This window comes from Danio rerio, chromosome 23 (assembly GCF_052040795.2).
Source record: "Danio rerio strain M-AB ecotype USA chromosome 23, GRCz13ab, whole genome shotgun sequence".
In the NCBI taxonomy this organism is placed as follows: Eukaryota; Metazoa; Chordata; class Actinopteri; order Cypriniformes; family Danionidae; genus Danio; species Danio rerio.
Window position 1 is genome coordinate 44,171,026 of NC_141043.1, and position 17,806 is coordinate 44,188,831.

General features: G+C 36.7%; 1 long non-coding RNA gene across 14 annotated transcripts in view; it reads left to right on the top strand.

The window, feature by feature from the left end:
* Nucleotides 1-17,806, top strand: part of LOC141380563 (uncharacterized) — a 55,810-nt gene that overhangs the window by 14,591 nt on the left and 23,413 nt on the right. For 8 of the 14 annotated variants that reach the window (XR_015524092.1, XR_015524078.1, XR_015524084.1 and 5 more), the window contains exons 4-5: nt 2,519-2,644; nt 6,852-6,911. This is a non-coding gene — a long non-coding RNA (uncharacterized LOC141380563). The remainder of the gene's footprint in view (nt 1-2,518; nt 2,645-6,851; nt 6,912-17,806) is intronic. The other 6 variants (XR_015524089.1, XR_015524081.1, XR_015524082.1 and 3 more) reach the window with 1 other exon arrangement.

The following is a 17,806-nucleotide window of genomic DNA, read 5'->3' on the forward strand; positions in this document are numbered from 1 at the left end:
GCAGTGTGAAAACATCTGTGACACGACTACTTTGAAAATCATGCAGTCTGAACTCGGCATTAGCTACCTATCTGCAGCCTGCCACCTACCTAGCTACAGCCTGCATCTTATATATATTATAGGTAGAGACAGACTGATGTGACTGTGGGGTGGGGGTGTTTTATTTATACATGTATACGCCTTTTTTTTAAGTGAGGGAATGGAAGTTTTGAGTGAGTCTAGACAGGTCTAGACTTAATGATGATCATCTTCAAGCCATACTGAGGGTCTCAACTGCTTCCGCTCTAAAGCCAAATATGGTTCAGATTTGTGAGAAGAAGCGCTGTCAAGTCTCTGGCAGCAAGAAGTAGGCAAAAGATGCCATGTTCAGAAGAACTGTTCATAATCTTCACTCAATGTTCTATTAATGTTCAGGACACTTCATGTTCAGAAGAAATAATTAAAACTGTTAATAATGACATTTGAGGACTTTTTTTTGTGAAATCCCTTATGCGGCCCAGCCTCACCCAGACTTTGCCTCCTCCCAGGTAAATTGAGTTTGAGACCCCTGCTCTAAATTATTATTTTTTCCCAATTTCTGTTTTAAAAGAGAAGATTTTTTCAACACCTTTTTAAACATGATAGTTTTAGTAACTCATTTCTAATAACTGATTTATTTTATCTTTACCATGATGTCTGTAAGTAATATTTTACTAGATATTTTTAAGATACTTCAATACAGCTTAAAGTGACATTTGAAGGCTTAACTAGGTTAATTAGGTTAACTAGGCAGGTTAGGGGAATTAGGCAAGTTATTGTATAACAGTGGTTTGTTCTGTAGATTATCGAGAACAAATATAGCCTAAAGGGGCTAATAATTTTGTCCCCAAAATGTTTTAGAAAAAACTCAAAACTGCTTTTATTCTAGCTGAAATAAAACAAAAAGACTTTCTTCAGAAGAAAAAATATTATATATATATAAATTTAAAACTAAAAAAATTATATAACTATTAGTAAATAACAGTATTATTGTTATACAATTATTATTCCAAATAAATAACAGAAAACAATCCTATGTGTAACTGGAGTAATGCAAAAATAATTTAAGAAATCTTTTGCATGAATATTAATTTTATTAAAATGAAATTCTGTAGAATACCACAAAGTTGCTTAATAAAATTATTAGTTATGTGTTGTTTTGTGTGACCCATCTCATGGCCGAGAATTAGGTTTAAGTCTTACCTCCTTGACTCATCATCCCTCCTCTTTGCGCTTAACAAATTTAATTGAATATGTAGGCTAATGGATGTCTTCAGTGGAGTGAGTACAAGACAGTTTTCTTATGCCACAAAAGTAAAGGTGTAAAGTAAAAAGTGTAAATCAAGTAAAGAGGCTGAATGGAGGAGGCTCGTTCTTTGTCCTCGCGCTGCAAATGCTCTGTTTAAATGTTTTCTTGCTAGTGAAGAATTCAGGTTTTCCACTTACAAAGTTCACCATGTAAATAGCAAATGTGCCATGGCGTGATGCAACTCTTAAAGGGAATGAGAGATGAGACTCTGATTGGTTTATTGTACGTTATGCTCAAAACACTCTCACAACTTATTAAGTGCATCCCAGTTAGACCATGCACCATGGCGCAAACTGTATTTTTTTGTCCCTAAAATAGCAAAAGGGGATTTGGGCACACCCCTAAATTGTGCTTAAATCGTAAAAATAGAGCACCTATTTTTTAATATGTTTGATATAATATTAATAAAATAAATATTCATTAAACTAATGCTATCAAAGTGTCAACACTAAAAGTGAGATTTTGCACAGACAATTCTTTTTTTCTTCTCTGTTTTCATCCACATTTTATTTATGCATTGCACAGCTCAGTTGTAATCATAGGTTGTGGTAGAGTCATGTTACTGAATAATAATAACACTAAAAATGTCTTATTTATTGTCAGTAAAAGTTAATGTTCTGTAGTAATTTCCTCTTTTCCACTTTCCTGGAGGATCTACATATAACTTTCTTCCTCCTTTGCCCTAAAATGTGTTTAAATTTGACAATAAATCCAATTTAACTTCAATAAAGGCCTGAGGGTAAGAATTTTGATGCAACACCCTTGAAGAAAACCCTTCAGGGAAACCCTTCAGTCCGAGCTCTTAAGCACTTTCATACTACAATTTACATCACTTTTAACCAGACTGGGTGGTTTGCTGGTTTACTTTGAGTTTTCAGCCTAAAGGCAAGGCAAGGCAAGTTTATTTATATTGCACATTTTATACACAATTGTAATTTAAAGTGCTTCACATAAAATAAAGATTAAAAGCAGTCATAAAATTATTACAAAAGATTAAAATTGGATCGAAAAGCCTTAATAAATAAAAATAACAGATTAAAAACAAGCAATAAAAAAAAGAAAGATGCATTAAAATGGGCCCAAATCAGACAGATAAAAGGGATATCTCAGAGAATATTATGCATATAAGCAAGAGGAAGCCCATGCACCATTAACTGCTTCATCAACACTCTCTCTGCTTTAAATACACAGATCACTGGACTTTATACTTGACCTCCAGACCAAAACATCTGCTGGCCGTAATTAGTCTCCATCTGATTGGTGTTGAGGGAGAGACGGGTCTATAAGTAATTGAAGGTCAGCAGCGCTGAGTCGGAGGTACTGATTTTAATGATTAACTTCATCATGTATGTTTTTAGCACAAAAACACATTCTTGCTGCTTATTTATTTAGTTTTCCTTACATTGATGATGAGATCTGATAATTTTATGCTTCCCACATTTATGCAAACGGTACACTTTCGACATATAAATGCACACCAGCAAAGATTCTGCCGGAAATGTTTTGATTAAATCAGGGTTTTAATTTTTCTGCTTTATTCAGAGGTCAGGACATGGACCTCTAAAAGATTTTAACGCATTTCTTAAAGGGTCACGAAACACCAAAACACATTTTTTGAGCTGTTGACAGTAGTATATGTGTCCCACACTGCTAAAAACACTATTAGGACACATATATTTTGCTAAAAAGTGTAAATTGGTTGTTTTTGCGTTATTTCAAGCAAATTCGTACTTCCGGTTTGAAACAAATTTTTGAAGCTGCGTCACGGCCATGACATAATAACGTGTATTCCAGCGTGCAGACTGGACGTCTGTGCCAGAGTGTGTCTTATTACGTCTTACAGTGTGCTGCATTAATGCATGAGTAAGGCTTCGTTCAAACCAATCAGCGCGCTCTATTGTGCAACTTCATTAATATTCATTACTGTCACAGTGTTTAGACGACAGAGACGCCACGTTGTGTTGGCAAAACAAGCGTGAAGTGTTGCTTTTATAGTTTGCTGCAGTTAAGTTTCGTTTTCATTTTCTCTCTGTGAGAGCTCAGAGTCACGCGTGGATTACAGTGTACGCGACGCTCGACAACAATAACTTACGTGTCTAAGGAGGATTATTGTTTACCTGAGAGCTGTTCTCATCTGCAAACGCTGAGATCTGGATTCGCTTGTTGTCTTCTCTTCATAAAGACGCGGCTCTAGTTGCTGGTGATTGTCCTGTCTCTACAGATTTGGTAAGTGAGCGAGCAGTGCTCTTTGTTTATTCAGTTTGTTCGTATCGAACTAAGTTAACTATTGCATCGAGTGTAAACACGTTAGCACCACAACCAAACTTTAACCTCGTGTATGATTTTCACCGCATTTTGTGACCGGAATAACACACGCGGCTTTTTGACACTACCTGCTATGTGCATCTAAGTTTCCGGGAAATGCGGAGGGTTTTTTTCTCTCATTCGCCGTGTGGTATCAAACATTGCATGAAAAATACACGCTTAGAGCAGTTCCTCGAATCAAATATCTCGTTTGGGGCATGAATGAGTTCCCTAATTGAAAGAGCCAAACTGCAGTTAAAGTCCACCATTTAATAATTTGGCAAATAATTCGACTACAGATGTCCATGTAAACACCATCACTTTCTCCCGTGTGTGTGTGTGTGTGTGTGTGTGTGTGTGTGTACTCTGAAACTCGCGTGTGCCCAAATAGACACTCCCACACCATCCCATTTTAGTTCCTCCGACACTCCCCCCTAAACAGAGCTGGACACGCCCACTTTTCTGACTTTTTCCAAAGTAGAGGTGTGAAAACACCCTGCTGAAACGAGGGGGTTTCATGGCCCTTTAAGCTTCACTCATAATATTAGGCCTGACAGTTTACTATCTCAGATACGGTTCTCTGAATAACTACGGTTCGTGCACAAGCTTTATATCTGTGTAATAGAGTGGAGGAACTATGACGTTACCTTGTAGGCTAATCAGCTGCTAGCAAAAAACTGGTTCCCTCGATAAAAGTGCTTGAGGTGGTTTTGGAGTGCTGCAAAATAATGTTATTTTACAGATAACAAATGGGACACAAGACGTTTGACCAGATAGATGGGAGAGTTGGAGAAGTGAGACGCGGGCGGCGTCCAAACAATAGAAATAAATAAAACAAAACAATCTATTGGCTCAACCTCTACCCTAACTATCCAAAAGAAAAATACAGAAGTTATTGAAAAGAAATCTTCGCGTCCATTACGCACTACCTAACCTACGCTGATAAATGATGAGAAAACAAAAGTACAGTGGGCGCAGCAGGCCCCTTACCTAGTGTGTCTACTACAGAGATATTCAAACTACGTGTGCACAATGTATGTCGCGCAAAATTCTTACCTGTCCCACTCTCCAACCTCAGATGCGCATAACACTGATGGTAGACAAATAGAGAACAGACAAATATCAACGGACAGATACCAAATTGTAACACAGTAAACAGATGTCAAATTCACTGACACACAGCACAACACAGAAATTCAGGACCTCCCGAGTAGCGTCCTGTCACCACTTTTATGCCACGGTGTCAGCGGCTGGATTGGAGACCTTGGGTGATGTCAGGGGGGGAGCACGGCAAACAGCTGGGCAGCGGTAGCCAATTGGAGCCACTCTATAGGTGGAAGCGGGAGAGAGGTAGAGCGCGAGCAAGCACGGAGAGAGAGAGAAGGAGAGAGGGAGAGAGACTAGCGAGAAAAAAATAATAATAATCACGCAACACAGGAATGTAATAGCGAATAATAGAGATAGATGGAACCGCTTTTTTGTGTAATTTGACTAATCTGCCTCTATTTGTGCGTTTGCATTAACTTTGTATGTAACTTACTAGGGGTGTAACGATACACTCAGCTCACGATACGATGTGTATCACGATATAATGTTCACGATTCGATATGTATCACGATATTTGGAATAAAAATTGAAAATTAAACTGAAATGCAAATTTTACCAAGTAAACTATTTTTTATGTATTTCTTTTGTTTCAACTTGTTAAACTGAACCTTCTTTAAGAAAATAAATTAAACAGGCCTGTCTCTGGAAAATAAAACAATTTAAAAACTTCTTAAAAATATTATTGAAATGACAGAGACAAAATTAAGGAACAATTTAAGTAAAGGTGCAAAAAAAATAAGCTTTCTATTCAATTGAATTTAACAGTAAGAGCTTAAGGCTTTGCTTGGTCACTTGCGTTTTTTGTGTGTGCAAAAAAACATTTCCAGGTATTTAATTCATATTTAATTAAATTCATTTAGAGATATCTCTAATTACAATTGTGACTAGTCAAAACTCATTTAGAGATATCTGCAAATATTTTTCAATGGAAGTCAATGGAGGAATATGACTAGTCATAATATATTTGCAGATATCTCCAATCTGATTTCGTACTAGTACAATTGTAATTGCAGATATCTCTAATTGTCATTCTGACTAGTCAAATTATAATTATGACTAGTCAAAATATAATTAGAGATATCTCTAAATATATTTATGGTCAGAACAAAGGTTTAAATGCTAAAACGGCTTGCCATACGCGCGCGTCTATCAGTCCGCCCTCAGTAGTAACAGCTCACGGTCAGCTCACGTCATGTGTGATTTTGCGGCGGGAACATTATATGAAGACAGAATGATATTTTAGGGTGAATTGTACCTTATAAATACAGTATGTGACTCTTTCAACACCATTAGGAGGTATCCCTGTCGCTGTGCAAAGTATGTAAATCACTGTGAAGACTTTAAAACTTAGGATGTTTGACCCAGTATGCGTGTCAAAAAGCGGACGAGTCTAAAGCAATGACTGGACAACCGAAATGTTGCCAGACGTCTGATTTTGAGAGGATGGGCCATCCTCTATTTCAGCTCCACTCATCTTGGTCTGCTAACATTACTGCTGCTGCAATCTGAACTCACGTGCGACAGCAGGTGGAACGTAGCTCACGTGCAAACAGCTCAACTAATTAGAGAAAACGGACGTCATATCGTAATCAAATCGTCATAACGCCACGATGCATATCGAGACATTTTTGCATCGCAATAAATCGTACAACGATAAATCGTTACACCCCTATAACTTACCCTTACATACAAATGCTTAAGGGTGCTGTATGTAAGTTTGTGACTCCTCTAAAGCACTGCAAATATAAAAAAATAAATAAAGCAAGTCTGTTCTCTGCATTCTTGGAATTTAGAAACAGCTGAGAACTAGCTGATCTCGTACCTCCTTACATTCCCATCGACCAGGTGAGAGTCTCGGGCTCAATTATCTCTGAGGTCAGGGTTCTCTTCTGGAACAGCATGTCAAACCTGCTAATATTATTAAGCAATATCTGAGGTTGAACTCTTGAAATTGTAAAAACTCAGAGTTTCCACCTGTTTACTTTTTTTTTATTTGTTGGTGTCAAGTTCGGTCTCATTCCAACAGGAACAATTAATTAAATAAAAAAGTTGGGTTTTCTTTTTAGCAAAGACGTTTGTTTTGTTTTTAAAAGTCAGTATTCTTGGTTACCAGGGAGACAGTGGTGTCAGCGAGACTCTGAGATGCAGTACAAGCAAACAAAGAAACATCAAGGTAAATCTCACTGGCGAACAGCATATGTTATTGTGCCATTTGCACAATGTGTCTGAAAGTTTGCCAAATCATTCAAAAACTTTTTTTTTTCAAATATGATGCAATCGTGTAGGCCTGTTTAGCATGCACAATGCACCTGAGAAATCATTATGCCAGCCTTACAGCATTTCAAATGTCATTTTAGTGACGCTTTTGTAAATCACAATGAATCATTTTAGTCAGGCTGAAATGACTTTCAGAGGGAATAAAATGCACATTTCTATTTTACCATTCATTCATTTTTCCTGGCTTAGTGCCTTTATTCATCAGGGGTCACCACAGCAGTATGAACCGCCAACTTATCCAGCATATGTTTTACAGTGGAACACACCACAATATTTGAATGCAACATGATACTGAAGTTTTTACGATAATGATACCGATACGATACTACTTATTATTTTGAAAGTTAATGTAATTTTTCAAAAAAAAAAAGATTGTTATACAGTTGAAATCATAATCATTAGCCCCCCTGAATTGTTCGCCCCCCGTTTTAGTTTTTCCCTAATTTCTGTTTAACAGAGAGAACATTTTTTCAGCACATTTCTAAGCATAATAGTTTTAATAACTCATTTCTTATAACTGATTCATTTAATCTTTGCCATGATGACAGTAAATAATATTTGACTAGATATTTTTCAAGACACTTCTACACAGCTTAAAGTGACATTTAAAGGCTTAACTAGGTTAATTAGGCAAGTTATTGTATAACGATGGTTTGTTCTGCAGACTATCGAAAATAAAATTAGCTTAAAGGGGCTGATAATTTTGACCGTAAAATTGCTTTTAAAAAATTTTAAACTGCTTTTATTTTAGCTGAAGTAAAACAAATAAGACTTTCTCTAGAAGAACAAAATATTATCAGACATACTGTGAAAATTTCCTTGCTCTGTTAAACATCATTTAGGAAATATAAAAAAAAAATTCAAAGGGGGCTAATACATTTGACTTCAACTGTATATGATATAAAATATATAAATATATAAAGTGTGTGTGTGTGTGTGTGTGTGTGTGATATATACATTCAAACACAAACATATTGCATATAAACACTGCACACACACAGTATATACACACTGCACACACATACTGTATATACACACTGTACACATACACATACTTTTATATGTATTCTTATTCACCTAATGGTAACGAGAGAGAGATAGAGAAAGTATGTAGGATTTGCCACCTTTGAAACTCTCCTATAATGTCTTTTGTCGGACAATGGGAGACTGGGTAGAGGAACACTGGGCAGGTGTTTTTGTTCTGCTTCTTTATAAGTTTCAGGGTGTGTTGTCTGTAAGTGTTTAAAAAGGTTGCTTGTACTGTTGCTGGGTACCACTTTCTCATGATGAGAAGTAGCACCACACCATTCCCCTCTGCCATCGTGCCATTCTGTAATGCAGAAGTGTGCGACTTGCATGTGTTGAGTACACTGTGCAGTAAAACCCAACAGTCATCTTTATCAAATAAAAGGAGTGTAGTTAAAGAGCCCATATTATGGGTTTTTGAAAATTCCCCTCCATGTAGTGTGTAACACAGCTCTAAGTGAAGAGAAGTATCCAGCTAAGGCTTAAATCTGTTAGTGTACAGTGTTTAAAACGGTTGATTCATCTATAAAAGAGTCGACTCGTAGTGCTTCAAACGAGTCGCCTTGATACCGATTCATTAGGTGTTTCGCCATGACGTACTAACGAAACCAAGTTATTCACGTGCACGCGCAAACCCGGGAGATTTCAAACCTGAGGCCCCGCCCTCTGACGCAGAAACCCAGACACACACACACACACACACAAACATGCCGGTCGATTGAACTCACACTGCAGATGGATATATTGAGTCTCTACCCAAAGATGAAACCTCAGCATTATAACCAAGCAGTTGGAAACTACTGGAAACTTCTGCAAACTACATGCTACAAAGAATACTTCATCAGCGTTTGTTAAAGGAAGGATCAGTAAAGAGTAACTTATTGATGGACGTCAGGATTTTTCTTCCTCCATTTCTCAAGTGTAAGTACGTGCGATTAAAGTTGCCTCGTTGACTCTAGCTTGCAAATGTATTTAGTTGTGATTTGTTACTTGTAATCGCGTGTACTGTATCAGGTTAACTGGCTATATTCTCTTATCGCGTGCAAAGTCACGTTAAAAACGCCACGCGAGTTGCTTTGTTAACGGAGCTCCGTGGACGAGGAGTAGTGTGTGTGTGTGTGTGTGTCTGTGTGTGCGTGTGCGCGCGCTGTCGTCAGGAGGTTTGTGTGTTTGTGTGTGTGTGTGCGCGCGCGCGTTGTCGTCCGGAGCAGGGTTAAGTGCGTGTGTGTGTGTGTGTGTGTGTGCAATATGTGTGTGTGTCTGTGAAAAGAGCAGAGTGAGAAGCTAGGAGATCTCCTCAACTGTTTTTGGAGATTTTGCTCAATAAAATAGTTAGTCGTCTGTATTTTCAAGTCCATAGTCTGTATTTACATTGACCCACTGGCAGCTAAAATCCACGCCTACACTATCGAGCGTGTATGAACTGTGATTACTTTTATATTGCTGATAAGCTGTTTGGCATTTCACTCTCTGACTGAAGGCAGTCGACCAATCGCAACAGGCTGTCATCGGTCCAATCAGCGCAGATTAGCTTCGCGGTAAGAAGGGGTTTGGGAACAAATGAATCACTGGACGATTCATACAGGAGTCGCTGGGATAATTAGGTAAAAATAAATGCAGATTATAAGACCATGAAAGTGTTTTTTGACCTTGCATGCATATTAGACTGTTGTTGGAGACTCTTAAAACCAAGATATGACCCTATTTCATGTATAATATGGGCTCTTTAATTCTACTCATTTCAAAGGAGTTTGGAACTCAGTGTTGGAGGTAATGAGTTAATTAAATACCTCATTATTTCAACTTAAATGGAGTAAGTTCACAGTACTCATTACAGTTTAGTTTTTTTTAATTTAATGGTTTGTAGCAATTGGTTTTCCCAATCGGTTTGAGTTGCCTTAACTTATTGGGTTTTACAGTACTCAGTTGGTTTGAGTTCTGTTCATTTATTGGGTTTTAATGTGCTCTAATTGCTTAATTTACTCAAATGTATTAAGTTCACAGTACTCAATAGGATTAGTTTTAGAACTTAAATGGTTTGTTGTAATTGGTTTCCTCAAATGATTTGAGTTACCTTAACTTTTTGGGTTTTGCAATGTACATAAGTTAGCTGAAAGGCACATGATAGCTCATGTTCCACCGCAGATTGATTATTGCAAAGTCTTATATACAAAGCGTCACCTACCATCCTGTATACAGCGCAAAAAAAAAAAAAAAAGAGTTATTCAGAAATTATTGAAATATAGTTAAAATATCGATACTTTTTCAAAAATATCAATACCAAATTAAAAGTGTCTGAGTATCGATATATATATATCAAATATATATGCAAAAGAGCATGCAAACTCCCCACAGAAATGCCAACTGGTCCAGTTGAGACTCAAACCAGCAACCTTCTTGCTGTGAGGCGCCAGTGTTAACCACTGAGCCACCGTGTTGCCTCTGTTTTATTAGTGTATTTTTATTAGTCTAAATGCATCACAAAAAACATGATGGAATGCTTCTTAAATGAGCATTAAGAAGCACTACTTGTGTGAAAGATTTGATTTTGTCTTTGGTAGACCAGCTCATTCCAGCATATATATATCCATATAGATTGAATTGAAGCCGAATAACAGGAATCCCACTTGCTGCTCGCTGTAATGAAATTCTAGCACCGTTGCAGGTTTAAACAAGCACACTTCATTTTCACTCGGCGGATCTTTGTTAAGTGAATCTCTCCTTTCATTTCCATCTTTTCGCCATTCATTTCTCCTGCGTTCACTGCGCATTTGATCTGTCAGTCTGCGTGTTGCTGCATTTCACCCTGTTTCTACGTTACGTCCTCTTTCTCCATGCTTTCACAGCAATTCCCAATTCTTACAGTCATTTTCCTCAGATGGATTCACCTGCTCCCGCTGAGATTTGATTGACAGGCTCTTAAGTTCAGATGTTGTCGACTAAACGCCCCGTCCCTCGGCGAGCTTCACTTTGAAGACGGCTGAATCTGTAGAGTATAGAAAGTACACAGAGTGAAAAATATAAAAGAACTCATTGCAAAAAGTTTTCCGGCACGGCGCAGGTTTATGTAACAGATTTGGGTACAAATCTAATTCACTTTCCCAACAGCACACAAGAAACATTATCTGTTAATCTTCCTGCGGAGCCATTTCGAGGGCAAGCGGGCATTTATTTGAGAATTGCATCTTTTATTTTTTAGCCTCGAACAATGCGGCTGCGTGTCAATCTAATCAACACTCGGATCTCATTAATAATTCCCCTCTTAACAAGACATTTCTCGCAATGCTTATTGTAATACATCCAGGATGTCATCGTGAGGATTTGTTTCAGCTTCTCGTGTATGTTCGCATTCAAATAATAATCAACGAATCCCCCTGCAAGAAGGAGAAATCACAAATGGGGTCTCTTTAAAGTCGCAATTATTTCCTCAAGATGGCAATTTTACAGTTCAATCTTCAATTTTGTTCCTGAGGAAAAGGAAGCTTTTTTTGTGAGTCTCAGAAAAGATCTCAAGCTTAATTGGATGTGCAAAAGAAAGTCTGCAGTCAAAAGTCGGCGATCTTGCAATATTTCTCATCCGTGACCGAGTTTTGGTCAAATGTTTATTTATATATTAATTAGAGGGTGACAAATTACTTTTTTTATTGAACATGAGATGTCAGGCTTTTAAAGAAATACTGTGCAATTTACTGCGGCTTTACAAAAAGTGTTTTTGCTCAGTCGATATAATCATTCATTTAGAAATAACCATTGTAAACAAAAATACACACACACAAAAAAAAAAAGATTTGAAAGTTTACAAAAACTGTTAACAGGGTTTCTGCGGGGTCTTATAAAGACATTTTAGGCCTTAAAAAGTCTTAAATTCACTGTTCTAGGTCTTAAATATTTTTGCACAGGTCTTTTTTTCCCGATGTCCATGTAACGCTACATCTAATGCTCACTTAATTTCCTTTTTGTTGTTGCTGCTTGGTTTTTGGGGTGTAGTAGTTCTTTATTTCACTAGTTCAGAAGTAATTTGCGGTATTACAACTACAAATGAGACCAACATGCAATAGCCAATCAGCTTTCTGTTATTGAACTCAGTGCGCGCGGTGAATGTGACGTCATCGCTGTGTTTGCAAAGGTTCGCTTTGGGTGCGCCAAGATGATTTCGGCTGGTGGATGTTTTTTGGGACTCGGGCGAACTAGATGAACAATAATTCTTGGCTAGAAATTGCAACAGCAGTGGAAAAGGAGGAGGGTTTTTGAGTTTAAAAAAACTTGAGGGAGAAGTTTTTTAAATCCAGGCCATGCAAAAGTGGAAACCCAGGTGGTTTTGATATACAATAACAGATTATGTTTTCCACCATTCATAGGTTCTGATGTGTATATATTACAATTTTGAATTTAAAACAATTTAATTGTGACAAACTAAATTTAAGTTACAAATTATTTAGTTGATAACTGGAAATGAATATTTGATATTATATGACCAATTTGTAGGCTTTTTTTGGTTATAATGGTCAGGAATATTGGACCATTATTGTCTTTTTAGCTTATAAGTAAAACACTTATAAGTTCACAGTCCAAACACTTGCTATTAGTGAACTGAATGAACTAAATTGGCCGTAGTGTTTGTGTGTGTGTGAATGCAAGAGTGTATGGGTGTTTCACATTTGCCAGAATAGTTGGCGGTTCATTCCACTGGGGCGACCTCTAATAAATAAGGCTCTAACCCCAAGGAAAATAAATGTAACTGATACAAACAGAGCGAAATAATTTAAAGAAATTTAGTTAGCGTCCCAAGATATTAAACTACAGCATAAGCAGTAAAATCCTCGACATGGGTAGAAATGAAGCATCTATTCAGCTGATCTCCTTTCGATTTTCGTCTCTCTCTGCATTTATTCTGCACTGATCCATTGATTACATCTGAGATACAGCTCAGATTGCATCTGAAATTGACAGAGAAGTTTTGTAGTGGCGAGATCTTTTGTAGTAGCTTATATCAAATACCTTTCATACTTTATGATTTCGTCCCTTTATGTTCGCAGCTCTGAAAAATAAAAAGTGTTATTTTTTTATGCCTTAAAAAAGTTTCATGTTTAATGAACTCCCCCTTTCAGTTGATCTGATTTCTGTATTTTGAAGTGGCTGTGCTGTTAGATTTGTGTTTCTCTGGAGGGAAGATGTAGTGAGATAAGACGTCCTTCACAGCGTTGGCTTAGTTATTTCTAAAGGTGCCAAAACAACAGAGAGACTGTTAAATTGCCAATTATGCTGCTTGCTCCATTTATTTATTTAGTGTTTATCCATTTATCTGTTCAAAACAACCCTCTTCATGGTTCCTACATGGAACAAAAACGAGAAATAAGAGTCTGTATAATTGCAATTGACCTCAAAAGTCGTTTATTAGAACTTTTAGTTTCCAAATAAAGTTTCAACTGTTGTAAGAAATGTTTTCAGAATGTCTGCATCTAAATGTCAACTTTATAACTGAAAGTTTGGGTGATAGGTGCTATGATTGAATATGTCCCCAAGTCTTAACAACAATCGAGTAAGATAAATGATCATCTGTTAATGATTTAAATAGTTATCTTGTGTCAGCTGGCAGCAAGGGCTGGGCAAGACTGCGACTAATTTTAATGATGGATGGTGGAATTCAATTACCCTTAATCTGTAATTAAAGCTAGAAGAGGCGACCAATGGCTGTGATTTATCACATCACAAATGTCCGAGACACAATCAGGATAGCAATCTATAATTGTATAATTGAGAAGAGTCGCTCGCCTTATCTGCCCTCAAACCTGGAGACCTGGAAGAAAGAAACGAAACAAATTGAAGCATTTTGAGCTTTATGCTTCCAAGTATTGATAATAAACTTCATGCCTCAGTGGTAGAGCGTATAACATCCATTGGAGGATTTAAATCCTCCATGTCTCTGTTACAACCTCTTTGATGTTAGTCTAGGGTAAAAGTAATAACATTTAAAAGATGTGGTACTTTTACAAGATGATGGGTGAAAGTAAAAGACATAAACAACAAAACTGCCAACAAAAGTGATAATATAAAATAATAAAGTAACAAATTAAACAAAGTATCAAACAAAATTAGGTCAACTCAAGAGTAAGGGGACGCTAGTGAAGCCAAATCAAAGAAATAAATATAACAAAACAATTCTAACTCATCAGCAAACCCCTTACCTCGCTAGAAACATGAAAAGAAAAAGAAAAGAAAAATCTTCAGCGCCGAGCGCCGTAATCTTACTTATTCTGAACTAAAAACAAAACAAATACATAAGTGGCATTCACTTTCTTACCTGGTGTTTTAAACAATGGACTGACTACGTGTATGTAAGATGGAAGTCGTACGACATCTTCCCTGTCCACCTTACTTTGAGGACAAAGTCAACTCTCAATGATCTCTTTTGGTTTGCCAGGTAACAGTTGTACCAAAAGTAACAAACAAACAATCGAATATAAATGTACAGAAATCACAAAGTAGTTCAAAAATGGGCAGAAAATATACTAAATAATTTTATCCAAACGAAAGTTAAGCAAAATTAACGAATAACAAAATCATGTCGGCGAAAACACACAAAAACAGGATCAAAGGAAAAGCGTGCTGTCATCCGATCTCCCTGGCGTCCTTATATGTGACAGCGCCACGTCACCCAATGATGAGTGACTGGTCTCCTGACCAATGGGCTTCCGCGAAGGCGGACCTAGAGGATATGAACGGTAGAGATGGAGAGAGAGAAAGAGAGCGAGAAAAAGAGAGAGAGAACGGGATGCAAAAATGCCACCAATATACGGCAACTGTTACAGTTTCTTTGCAATATTAAAATATTCTTCAAAGTAAGAGAAGTGAACACAAACATTATATTTGGGAAACTAAAAGCTTTTCTTTTTTGTCGTAACTGTAAAGCCAATTTAAAAACTTTATTTTAGGCTTTTTTGTTTTCCTTTTGCATTCTGTGCTTGACTCTTTCGATCGCGAAGACGCCATTTAAATGATTCAATTTGTTCAGAGTTGGTAACAAAATAGCAAAACGACAAGCAAATAATGCGAAAACAAGTGAATTTATTTATCTCTCAGTATCTCACAAGAGAAAAATAAATCAATTATTGTGTGGTTAAGGGAAAGAGGATTTCAAGCGGTGCCAAATAAAATAAATCAATAAAACAAAAACCCCAAACGGGCTGAAAAGTATCCTCTAAACTACCTAATAGAAAATAAACAAATAAAACATCTTCAGCTTTTGTCTAAACTCCTCGATTCCCAAGGTAAAAGTGCAAGTTGTACTATATCAGGTATATTTTTATTAAAATATCCCGGGCGAGCCCCCCTTTAAATTTCTTAATTCATTTTCTCTTCGGCTTAGTGATTCATTAATATTGGTTTGCCACAGCGGAATGAACTGCCAACTTATCTAGCACATGTTTTACGCAGTGGATGCCCTTCCAGCCGCAACCCATCCCTGGAAACCCCCTATTTGAATGTTACAACTAAAATTTTAGCTCTAGTGGTTAAAGAGGTAACATTTTGATAGACTTAATTTGTTGAGAGTTGGTGGCAAAATAGCAAAACGACAACCAAATAATGCAAAAATAAGTCAATTTATTTACAGATGATTTAAATCCTCCATGCCTCTTCTTTGGAATGTAAAAAAATTCTTCAAAGTAAGAGAAGTGAACACAAACATTATATTTGGTTAACTAAAAACTTTTCTTTTCTGGCATAACTGGAAAACCCATTTATAACCTTTATTTTACACCTTTTATTGTTTTCGTTTTGCATCCCGTGCTTCTTTTTCATTGTTTTTCTTCTTTTTGTGGACTAGATGGATGTTTAAACATTTTTTGCAGCATCTTCCAAGAAACATTAAGTGAGGGTATGCTTCAAAAAAAGAACCAATATCTGCCAGCGAGCTATGAAAATACGTTTAGATTTTGAAGTGTGAAGAATATTTTGATAATCTAAAGTTGGTTTCCACCTTAAAGAGCCTTTTGTGAACTGAAAATGGATGTTAAAGGGTCAGACAAAAACATTTTCTGAAATTTGGAAGGAATGTTATCAGAACTCAAATATTAACATTTTAATCAAACCCATAACCAGTGATGGGAATAACGGCGCTAAAATTAAGTGCCATAACTAACGGTACTTTTTAAAGTAACTAGTAATCAAATGAATTACTGTGTCCACCGTTACAACACTGTTACTGTTACTGACAATACAATCGCATTGCAGTGCAGGTGTTCAGATATAAGCACAGTCGGTGACACACCAGCGACCACCAACGATGGCAAGTTTAACCTAACAAGTTTAAATGTAGTGTTTGTAAACTGCAAACTTCTATCGTGCAACTTCTGCCTACGCAAGTGATAACGTGAACTCTGCTACCAATGGAGGAAACGAAGCCACAAAGTCAAAGCAAATAAAAGTTGATTATTCTCCACAGCAAACACTTATTACTCAGACAGAATTAAACTGAATAATATCTAAATATATAATCGAGGTCATGTTGCCGTTGTCTCTCACATTGACCAACAACAACATAAAAAAATAGTGTAGATTAGTGTACAATGTTTTATATTTCTAAAAAATTTGGTTTTGTAACTCAGTAGTTACTTTTTTTTCTCGTAATTCTCTCAAAATCTGCCATGCTCTGTTGTTTTACGAGTGCATCTAAAAGTGCAAGTGGTTTTCACTTTCTGCCGGGAGCTCGCGATCGTGTCTGTATTTGATATAACGAACTTTTTGAGCTGATGATAATAGTGTGCGCGTGATTATTGACGTTTCTTCGATTCTTTCAAACTGTCTTGTTTAACTATTATCGTCGCCTTTTGGACTATTATGAACTGACGGGATTAATCTCAAACAGGGGTTACATGTGCTGCTTAAGTTTAAAGATGCAGATGGGAGGTTTGCTCTGACTGCGGGCTATGTTGCATGTTGTTTCTGAACTCAAATAAGGTCAAAATAAACAAAAAAAAAACTCAAAATAAATGTCTGCTGTATGTTGTTTTTCTGTAATTGGTAACATATCGGAGACTGTAAGGGTTTGAATGTGTTCTTATATGTTGCATTTATTTATTTATTATATATAATTTTAGACATTACAGTTGGCTATTTCGCCTTATCATTAATCTGCAGTTATAATCAAATTATGTTCATAGAAAAGTTCGTAATAAACATTTATACACCAGTATTTATGTGTATAAATCATCTGCTTTGTGAGAAGTGCTTCTCATTTATGTAAGTGACCCGTACAGCTTTACTTTGACATTTCGACAAGCGAGAATGACGTTGACTGAAACTTTCTGTCGTACACCATTGGTACCCATTTGGCAGTGGAAATGCAAGCCTGATAAAGGTGACCCCTACCGACCCATATCATACCGTATTGTACTACTCAGTGGAAATGGGTCTTTAAAAGAACGTGCACAACACTGCTTATAACCGACAAATCCTGTAAGCTGTAAGAAACTTAAGTGCTCTCTTCATTTTTTTTCTCCATAGCTCAACAATCATCTTAAAAGGTTGACCATTTACTATTGAAAATATGCAAAATAGAAAATGGATGAGTTACCTTCAAAACCCGACCTTGCACTCGACATATTGAAAGAACCTATAATGTCACATCGAGAACATTTTTAGTTCCACAATACCATAAAACCAGACAGTGAAAAATGAGGCTGCAGTGAGTCATTATATAAGACTCTGAAGCGCAGTCCATGAGTCTTTATGCCTTTTGAAATTCTTTATTCAAATGTTCAACCA